The sequence below is a fragment of the Calidris pugnax genome, unplaced genomic scaffold (assembly GCF_001431845.1).
Source record: "Calidris pugnax isolate Ruff unplaced genomic scaffold, ASM143184v1 scaffold398, whole genome shotgun sequence".
Classification (NCBI taxonomy): domain Eukaryota; kingdom Metazoa; phylum Chordata; class Aves; order Charadriiformes; family Scolopacidae; genus Calidris; species Calidris pugnax.
Window position 1 is genome coordinate 20,158 of NW_015091280.1, and position 10,100 is coordinate 30,257.

Genomic DNA, 10,100 nt, shown 5'->3' on the forward strand with positions numbered 1-10,100 from the left:
ACTTGTGGCAACTTAATTTGGAGTATCAGGATCTTACATAGCTCACAGCGTTTCACCAATAGAGCCAGTTACATGAAGGATGTCAGAGAGTGTATTCAGGGATGTTATCAAACCTGAATGTGTCAAAGGATGTCAAAAAGTGTTAATGTAAGGAAAAAAGCAAACAATGATAGGCGTTTCTATCAACAGCCCTGTCACTCACATTTGTGGGGCAATGCAGTCATACTGGGAATGGTTTAAAGGGAGGAAGATGGAGAACAGACAAAATGAGCCAGTGAGGGTGATGAGCCAATATTTCTCCACTGATTGCCTTTTGGAATGACATGTATGATAACAGAACAGGCAGAGTACTGGTTTGCTTTTCCAGATCCAGAAGATCAGGGTAGGTCAGCTGTGATTTCAAATACATATTTGTATTAAAAATACTGCACCCAGGACAGAGAGGCAGCAAAGTGTGCTGCTCCGGGCAACAGGCACTGTATTCTTTATGTTTCAGGTGAAGACTACATCAAGACCCCACAGGATGGGTAATAAAGACATTCATATGAAAGCTGAGATGAAATTAAATGTGTTCTGTAGGAATACAGTAACCTGGTTGCAGTGGGGCTTAAGTTTACACTTTTGGCCTGATTGATTTCATGGGTGAATTCCACCAATGCCAGAGGTAAATACTGGTTAACATAAATGAATCCTAGATTCATAGAATTGGCTAGATTGGAAGAGACCTTTCAGATCATCAAGTCTGACCATCAACCTAACACTGACAAAAACAATCACAAAACCGTATCTCTAATCACTACGTCTACTCATCTTCTAAATACCTCCAGGGATGGTGACTCAACCACTTCCCTGGGCAGCCTGTTCCAATGCTTAATAACCCTTTCAGTGTAAAAATTTTTCATAATATCAAATCTAAGCCTCCCTTGACGCAACTCAAGGCCATTTCCTCTTGTCCTTTTGCCTGTTACTTGGGAGAAGAGACCTACTCCCACATCTCTACAACCTCCTTTCAGGTTGAAAGATCACTGTGCAACATGAAGAATTTTAAGATTAATTAAAAGCAGTACAAATGATAGCCAATAATTACTATGGACAGCAAAAATAGCCCACATGTCCTCACTCAAGCGGGTGGTGAAGCTGCCACTTTCCTTCATTGGTGGTTCTAAAGGCTGAGCAGCCTCATCTTTAAAAATGCAAGCTTGATTTTTCATTTGAACTTGATTTTTATTAGCATTTCATCTGTCCTGCCATTAGGTCTTTACCTTCTAATTTCAAGGATCACTAAATTAGAACTCCATCAAAACATGGAACAAGACTTATTGGATAAGATCTATTTTTCTGTGATCTGCCTTTTTTTTTTTTTTCTTTTCCATCTTCCTGCTCATTAAAGGCATCCTGAGTAGCCTACAAATATGCACGTCATCACAGTGGTCCCTTTAAAGTGGAAGTAAATTATCAGCTAATTTCCAGTTTTACATAGTTTCTCTTAAATTCCAATACCTATTAAAAATTATGTATCAGTGAGACAGCTCCTTTAAGAGTCTTGATTGTGAATTTCTATGGCTGCTGACACACCAAGATTTCTGAATTCTTCCTGAGCTGTCTCAGTGCAGAGCAATCACTTTACACATTCCAGAAGCATCTATAAACCACAACCAAGCACATAGAATAATATTGCTCAAATAGTCGATGTTAATACAGTACTGAAAACTACAAAACTACAAAAAAAGAATATTTCTCTAATGTTCTTGACTACATGTTTCCTATTACATCTAGTAAAAGTGGGTTAAGCATTAAGATTAGAGTAAGGGGAAGTTTTTGCTTTAACATTTATCTACAGTACAGGCTTGTGTTGGGGTAGGTACACTGCAGAGATGTGAAATGCTGCACTTTCTGAAGGACACTATGGTGCTAGAGAAAGCTTCTAACTTCAACACAGTTATGTTTTTGAAAATTTATCCTAACGTGCTCAAGCAGAGGATCTGAGAGCAGAGATGTATAGAAAAAAGTTCCCACTCTGGAAGAGGCTACATAAGGAAAATCTTTTCCTAAATCTGATGCACCTGTGTTAGGATACTCAGCCAGACGAGCACAGTCAGTAACTCTATCTAGGCATGGTCAGTAGATACGTGACCCTGGCAGCATATTCCTCATGTTGCACAACTGTAAATCACCACGTAGCACGCAAAGGTACTGGAGAATGAAGTTCCCTCACTCCAAAACACTGCTATCAAAACAAAATACCAGTCTCACAATTACAATCTGTATACTAAAAGTTTTTCATGCATTCTAAGCATCAAACATGAATTCATTAAAATTATCAAAGACCACGAAGAACTTTGTGTTTTTTTAGTGATTGCTGGACCAGTACAACAAAACCAAATTATTAAGCCTTCAATAAATATAGACAACATAGAGCAGAAATAGGAGATGATGAGATGAAGGAAAATATGTCAGTTCCCAAACCCTGAAACATTGTGAAGTCACTTGTGAACTGGAAGGCAGCCAGACATTCCTACCTTAGAAGACTCCTGGTAACAGCCATGTGTGCTATCAAAATTCACTGCATTTTGCCTACCAGTTGAATACCTAGCACCTGACAAAAATGATTTCATTTTGCTTTCCATTATAAAGAAATACACCTGGAACTTTAACTAATAAACAGCTTGGTCAATAATATCTAACATAGGGAGACTGAATCTCAAAGGGCACGGTGGAAGACAACTGTAATGCTACAGACAGTGCAGTTGTTGAATAAGCTCCATTAAACACTTGTAATGGGAACCTTGCTCAGGGAATAACTACTGAATCAATATCCCTCCTTGGTGAACTAGGCCTTTTATTACTGGTTATGTGCTGCTTTCAGTGTGAGATGCAGAAGAGAAGTCCTAAGCATTTACCATCATAGGAAAAAAACATTCATAACACCTCACAGAAACAGAATTTTGTGCCTAACTTACTGTGATCACTCAATGAGAACACACAACATGTCTCCATCTGAACTTGGTAAGAATTTCATTACTTACTATCCTTAATTTTAAACTGTCAGGAGTTTGTTCAGAAGAGATTTTTTTCTTTTCTGTAATATAAAGATATAATTATAATGGCATTTGCAAACCAACTATGGTAAATGACTGACATGGAGAAACAGAAGAAGCTGCTGTAAACGAACATCTAAACAACTTACTACTATGTCAAGAGAACATGTGTATGAAAGCCCTGTTTCACTTCAGCTGTTGAAACCATTTTGAAAACTTTCCACAAGTTTTTAAAGCAAAAACCTGCTCATAAGAGCTTTGTATAATAACATTTTTGTTGTGTTAGCCAAATCTCTTCATTAAATCCATTCATATTTATCACAATAAAAAAACCACAACAGTAACATAAACCACAAGTAAAACAGTATACAACAGATGGAAACAAAGTTTGCATAGAACTTTTGTTATCTCAAGCCTATGTTTAAATTGAATGAATTCTTTCCTTGGGAAAAATAACACAAACAACCAAACACCAAAAAAACCAAATCAAAACCAAATCAAAACCCATAAAACAGCCTGCAATTTTTTTTGGTAATACACTTACTGTCCAGCATATCTTTTTTTTGCTGTAAATGAGCCTGTCTGTATGGAAGTTCCAAGAAACTACCATAACATAGGCATTCATACTATTCTTATGAAAGGACGCCATTCTGTCATCGTGCTCATAGTTCCATGTAAAACTTCCATGGTGCCAACCATATTCTCATCCAAGCAGATACAGTACAATTAATTACATGGATTACAATTACAATTATGTGGAGTACAATTACATTACATTCTTCTCTCCAACTCACTGACAATCAAGAATGAGGGAGTGTGAGAACAATAGGGCTTAGCAATCTTCACTGTGCCTGCACCTTATCATCCTGTTAGGATGAAAGAGGCAAAGTGTTGCAATTTAGAAAAAAACCCACCGCCCTGAGTTTTCAAACTCAAAGTTTGTGAGCTCTACAGTGATGATCACCAAGGCCTGTGTTGTAGAAGCTGCCTAAAATTACTCATTATTTGTGTACATAGGGCTGGCATGTTGTGTGCAGTTTTGGAAAACTGTAAGTTGAGGGTCCCAATTGAATCTCTGTTTTAGGGGCTTTTTTAATTGCTTTTGGTCTATAAATAGAAGATCCAGAATTACTCCATCTTCAAACAAAGCGAATGATGGTTTGCATTCTTCTGCTCAAACACAGAAAATTTTGATATTTGCAATGACCAGTATCTTACTCTACAAATCATCTCACTAAGGTGGAAGTCATCGTTGTGAGAGCTGTCAGAAACTGGACCAAACTGTTATGATGTGTTCAGGAGGGTAAAATCCGCAAAGGCAGACCCATAAACCCCATCTCTGTGGGTTTCTTCTCCTGACCTTGAATAGGACACGGGCACAAAAGAAATAAATATTCTTTCTTTCCACAAGGAAAAAAAGATTAGGCAATTCAGACTACAGAATTTTGTTTTGTGTAGCAAAGTCTTAAGGGTGTTTAATCAGCTCATTCATCCGTGCTCTTCCTTCCTAACAGAGGGTCATCTTAAATGAGCAATCTAATAACAAAGAATACACACCATTTAACTAGTGAATTTTTGCTTACCTACCATAATATGGTTAGCAGTACATCACACAGTTTGTATTTCTTCCCAACTGTTGAGTCTGGGAATAGTATTCACTATAATATTTTGTCTCCTGTATACTTGTATATTTATAAAATTCCTGGTGTGCATCTTCTGTTAAGTGGTGCAAATAGCAATGAAAGCAACAGTAGCTTGTTCAGAGAATGCTTATTATACAGTCACAAATGCTTTGGTTTTTCCTTTTTGAAAGGCTCTGTGATTTCACAGATTTAAAAAAAAAAAAGTACGTTACTTTTTCTTGCAGCTTCCTCCAAAATGATCTGTGGAAAAATGCAGCATAATACCCTAGTTAAAAAGCCTTCATTGAACCAGACCAAATGGAAAAATCTGTAAACCTGTGAGGCTTGTACCCTATAACAAAACTGCTAAGTAGAAAAAAAAAAGACAAACAATGAAAACAGAACTAAAAATACGTGGCAAAAATGAGCTTTTCTAGTGTGTGCATGCAAGACTGGGGCTGTAAACAGTTAAGAAGAAAAAAGCCTTTTTGTATTTCACCTTTCTCCTAGGCTCCTGTAATCCATGCCAACATACTGAGCCTTCTAGTATTACTTTGTTAGGCGGTAGGGTGAGAATGTGACAGTAAAGCAGATGACTGGACATCCCATACTAGCTGCACTTAATAGCAAAGTATTTTGTTTCAGAGACATGTTATGATAAATCAGCTCTAGGTACTGCAGAAGAGATTGCTAGCACAGATCTCGAAATAAAATGCTCTTGTATCTATATGAAATGCAAGGCAATCAAGAAAGAATCAGTGTTTGCTGGCCTACTTTGATCATTTCAATGTTATTCAGTCAGCAAAACAACTTGAATTATAGAGTTTTGCTTAATAGTGTATTTACCTTGTAGATTTATTAGAAAACAGCTATACGTGTAGTGTTAACAGTTCAGTTTTCACAGGTGTTTACTAAGAAAGATCACATAAGGAGGTTCACCTTCTTTCAGTTGTATGATGCAGCAAACACAAAAGCGCACAACCTCTCTTGGCCATCAGAGCAAGCCTCCGTGTGGTATAGGAGAGCAGAATTCCATAATTTTTGATGCACAAGCATTAGGGCAACTCTGCTAATTTATGCTAACTCTCTTGGCCCAGTAGGAAAAACATTGCTCTGCATCGCTCTGACATTGGCCTGTTTCTCTATGGACATGATGGCTGAATTACAACTAATTACAGAGGCAATCGGGATCAGAACAGTCTAGTATAAATTGGGCCCAATTATCAAAGTAACACCCGCACTGACTTCAGAGCTGGGATCATATTAACCAAATCAAAGAGAGCACTTCACAAAGGACTTGTTTTTCTAACATGCTCAGTGAACTCTCTTTTGTATATTCAGGTGCACATCTTCCCCTCTCAGCTGCCTTGTACGACAAAAGAACCTGGGCTCTTCCAAAAGCCAGCAGAGAAGGAAAATTCTCACTGTGACACTTTGTCCCTCCAACATTTCGATTCCTAGTTAAACAAAGCAATTCAGCCTGCATCCCATTCTCACCAGCCTTGGAGATGCTCATGGCTGAGCTAGAACACTGCACTTTTTTCTTCCACAACCATGTATTAAGATCTATTTATGACAACAATATAGTTTGCATATAATTAAGACAAAATATTGCATGAAGAAGAGGAGACTAGTTTAAAAGTATTTGCATGCGAATTCTAACATTTGTAAAAAATGAAGTTAATTAGGAAATAGGGACATGGTGTAGGGGAGGACTTTGTAGAGTAGGGTAGATGGTTGGACTCGATGATCCCAAGGGTCTCTTCCAACCTAGACGATTCTATGATTCTATGAACACTTGCATCAGTCACAGACAATAAGCAGAAGTGAGAAAGGGAATGCAAAACAAAATAAAATCTTCTCAAGCCTTATAGTTACTGAGTTTGTTATCTCCCCTCCTTTGCCAGTAGCACATGATGAAAAAAAACGCGAAGAGTAATGACTGAGGCAAATGCAGAATATAGAGCACTTAATTATATCCTATAAGCTAATATAATATTGCAACTGTATTCCAATGAAAATAAAAAAATGGTAGTAGCATGTGGGGCAGCTAACTTGGAATCAAGTAATCTTGCTCGAGTAGAAACCCTCTTTTACCCTATTCTGAACACATGCTAGCATGATGCCATCATAGAAATGATCAATGCCATTTAGAAACAGTAACAATTCAGTACTAATGAATTGACCTAGGTATTTTTCTTATTAGCATAATTTCAAACAGGAACTTTCAGGGAACATTTTTAAATTAGTGTTTAGTTTCAACACATACAAGAAGTACATGGATGGTATCAAAACACAGGACACACTCAGGAGAGTTAATTGGATTGTGCCTGTGCATCAAGACAGTATCAGCTCCAGGTGCTGTTAAAATGAAACAATGTGTCAAGGTTTCCCAATTGGCCAGTAGCAGTTGACAAAGCCCTCAAACCAGGACATAATCAGCAAGCAAATAATTTTTTTTCTCTGAGAGGAAAAAAATAGAAATAATGAACCAGAAAGATCTTGTTCCCTGAAGAAACATATTGATAATTTTTATTATTCTTCTAAAGTATTTAAATGAACATGGGAAAATCCAAAGAATTATAATGCCAGTATTTGAAGTGAAGGAATACATCAAGCAAGCTGACAAGCCTTTGACATGGGAAGATGTGACTTTTGCTGAGTTTTCGGATGTGATTAGAGCATGCCAGTGGCCAAGAATGCAGATAATAATACTCCCTAGCAGGTGCCAGAAAGTGCAGCCTCCTAAGGACAAGGAAGTCTGGACTCTGTGAAGAGCTGTGACGACCAAAATTTGTTGTATAAACAGCAGCAAGCACAAATTAATAATTTTCTTTCTTGTCTTTGGGAATAAACTGCTTATTGAATTATTAAGAGACACACAGTTAAAACTTTTTCATGTTGAAACATTTTTTAATTAATGCATACAGCAAAGATATTGCTTGCTGGTTAAATATCATTTTCATATGAAAGTGTAGCACGATTTTAATACACAAACAATACCTATTTCTTTGCAATGGACAGTCCAGCAATGATTTATTCATCAATCATTTCACATCAATTAATATTAGCCATTAATATTTAATTAGGAGTTTAGATAAAATAGCTTTTGAAAAAGTTTTTATTTCCTCCATGATCTAGAAAACTTTGTTAGACTTACTCTTTTGAAAATATCAGCATTTTCATACAAGAATAGGAATGGTGACATCTGACTCTTAAACTGATCACAGTTATTTGTTGCAAATGTAGTTTAAACTCATCTCAGACAACATTTGAGACTCACTGAATTTTCAGAGCACCACTGAATCAATACATTGTGTCCAAACTTTGCTCAAACAGCAAGATTTCTGTAGGAGACACTTCTTATCATCCCAAAACATGTCTTTAATACCTAAGTGTAAACAAGGATCTAGTAATGACAATGCTCTAGAAAACTGGTATCTCAGAGCTTCATTACCTACTTTAAGGAGAAAGGCTGCTAATGAACTAAGGCACATGAGTCTGTAACACTGGCAAATACTCTAGAATTCTAGTGAGGTTGATAAAGTGTTGAAATGCTGTATTGGGCCATATGTGGGGTCTTGTCAGTACACCTCCTTTTCCCTTCCTTTGTAGATAAAAACACGAAACAGGATGACAAGATCAACACTGCCAGAAGAGAGGCTTAGAAAAAGTGTGAGTGTGTGTGTTGTGGGAGAGGTGGGAGGAGTTCCTGGTACAAAGCCTGTGCTTGTTAACAATCGTCCAGAACCACACACAATGATGTCCACCTCTTAGCAGCAACAAGGGCAATGGATGGGAGGTACCATCAGACGAAGAGAAGAATGGAATAAAGAGCAGGAAACTGCATAGAAGAGAGAGGTGCATCTTGAGTTTATTCACCTTCCACATCTTGCTTTAGAGCAAGAATCAGACCCAGGCAGAGCCTGAAACAACTCTGCAGAATACTTGTACTCTGCAAACAGATCTGGTACCTCTGTTCTACATAAGAACCACGAAGTATTTTAATTCCATTACAAATAAAACAATTAGACCTTTGTTAAATGACTGAACTTGACTACAAGTTAGAGTGCCATGAAAAAAACCCACACCAAAGCATGTTTGGTGAGGTCCTTCTGCTGTTTCCAGCCACTTTTACCTAGAACGAGTGTGTGAAAGAGCTGCAGTATTTTAGAAGATACATTATTACCAATTAGTTTGCTTCAGATAATCACAGCAGAGTTTTGGCTCTATATTTAGCAACAAAGTAGACAATCAGATTTCTTCCTTATAAAGGTCAAGTGCAAAATGTTTTGACAGGCAGTAAAGGATTTTGATGTACTGCGTTAGCGTTTACTCACGCATGCAAGGAGAAATTAACACTGTTGACTCTTACGGGAGAAACAGAACTTTACATTATTTACTGAAACTGACAGAAATTAACACCGTTGACTATTACGGGAGAAACAGACCTTTACGTTATTTACTGAAACTGACAGTTCCCTGCGTTTGATGTCTATCAGAAATTCACAGAAACTGGCAGCTTTCTGTTTGGTAACTGCCAGAAAGGTTGAGAGCTACCCTGACCCCTTTCCCCTCACAGCTGACTGCTCTGCTCCCAGCTGGGAACGTACCATCCAAACCTTACAACCAGAGGAGAAAGGGATGGCACAAACTACAGTATGACACGAGAGAATTTACCGACCCGTCGTTAAACCTGCAAGACAAACTGCAAAGTGAGGGTGAACCGAGGGCGGCACAGGTGCTGCTCGGAGGGTGTTCCCCTCAGAGGCCATCACGGCCCCCTCGGTCCCCGCCGTCCACATCCAGCGCCTCCGGCCCGCGGGACAGGCCTCTGCCGCCTCTCCCCGGGGAGCCCCTCGCCTGGAAGGGGCGGGAAGCCGCCCCGCCACCCGCTTGTCCCTCACAGCCGAACCGCCGGCGGAGCAGCCCCTGTGCGGGGGCCTCCCCGCCATCCCCCCTCCCCGGGATAACGGTACCTCACAGCGGGGGCGCGACGCCCCGCACCTCACCGCGCCAGGCTGCCGCGTACCTCCCGCGGGTGAGGCGTATCGTTTTAAACGCCGGAAATTCACCTTTTCCTCCTCACAGCTTGGCGACGCAGAAAGGCGACGAGAGACGGCCGGAGGGGCTAAGCCCCGCGCTGCCCCAGGTGACACCGCGGGACCCCGCGCCACCCTTCCGTCCCGTCCCGGGGTTCACTCACCTCAGCCGCCGCGGCGCGGCCCGGCCACAGCAGGGCCAGCAGCAGCAGCAGCGGCGGCGCCAGGCGGCCGGGGCAGCCCCCGACAGCCATCTCGGCGCTGCCTGCGCGGCCTCCCGCGGAGCTCGACGCGGGGCGCTCGGACTCTGGCCCCCGCCCGCCCGCGGCTTTTGGCCTGGGGGCTGCTGCTCCGCGCCCGCCTCGGCTCTCCCGGCACCCTGCCGGGGGGCCAGGGGG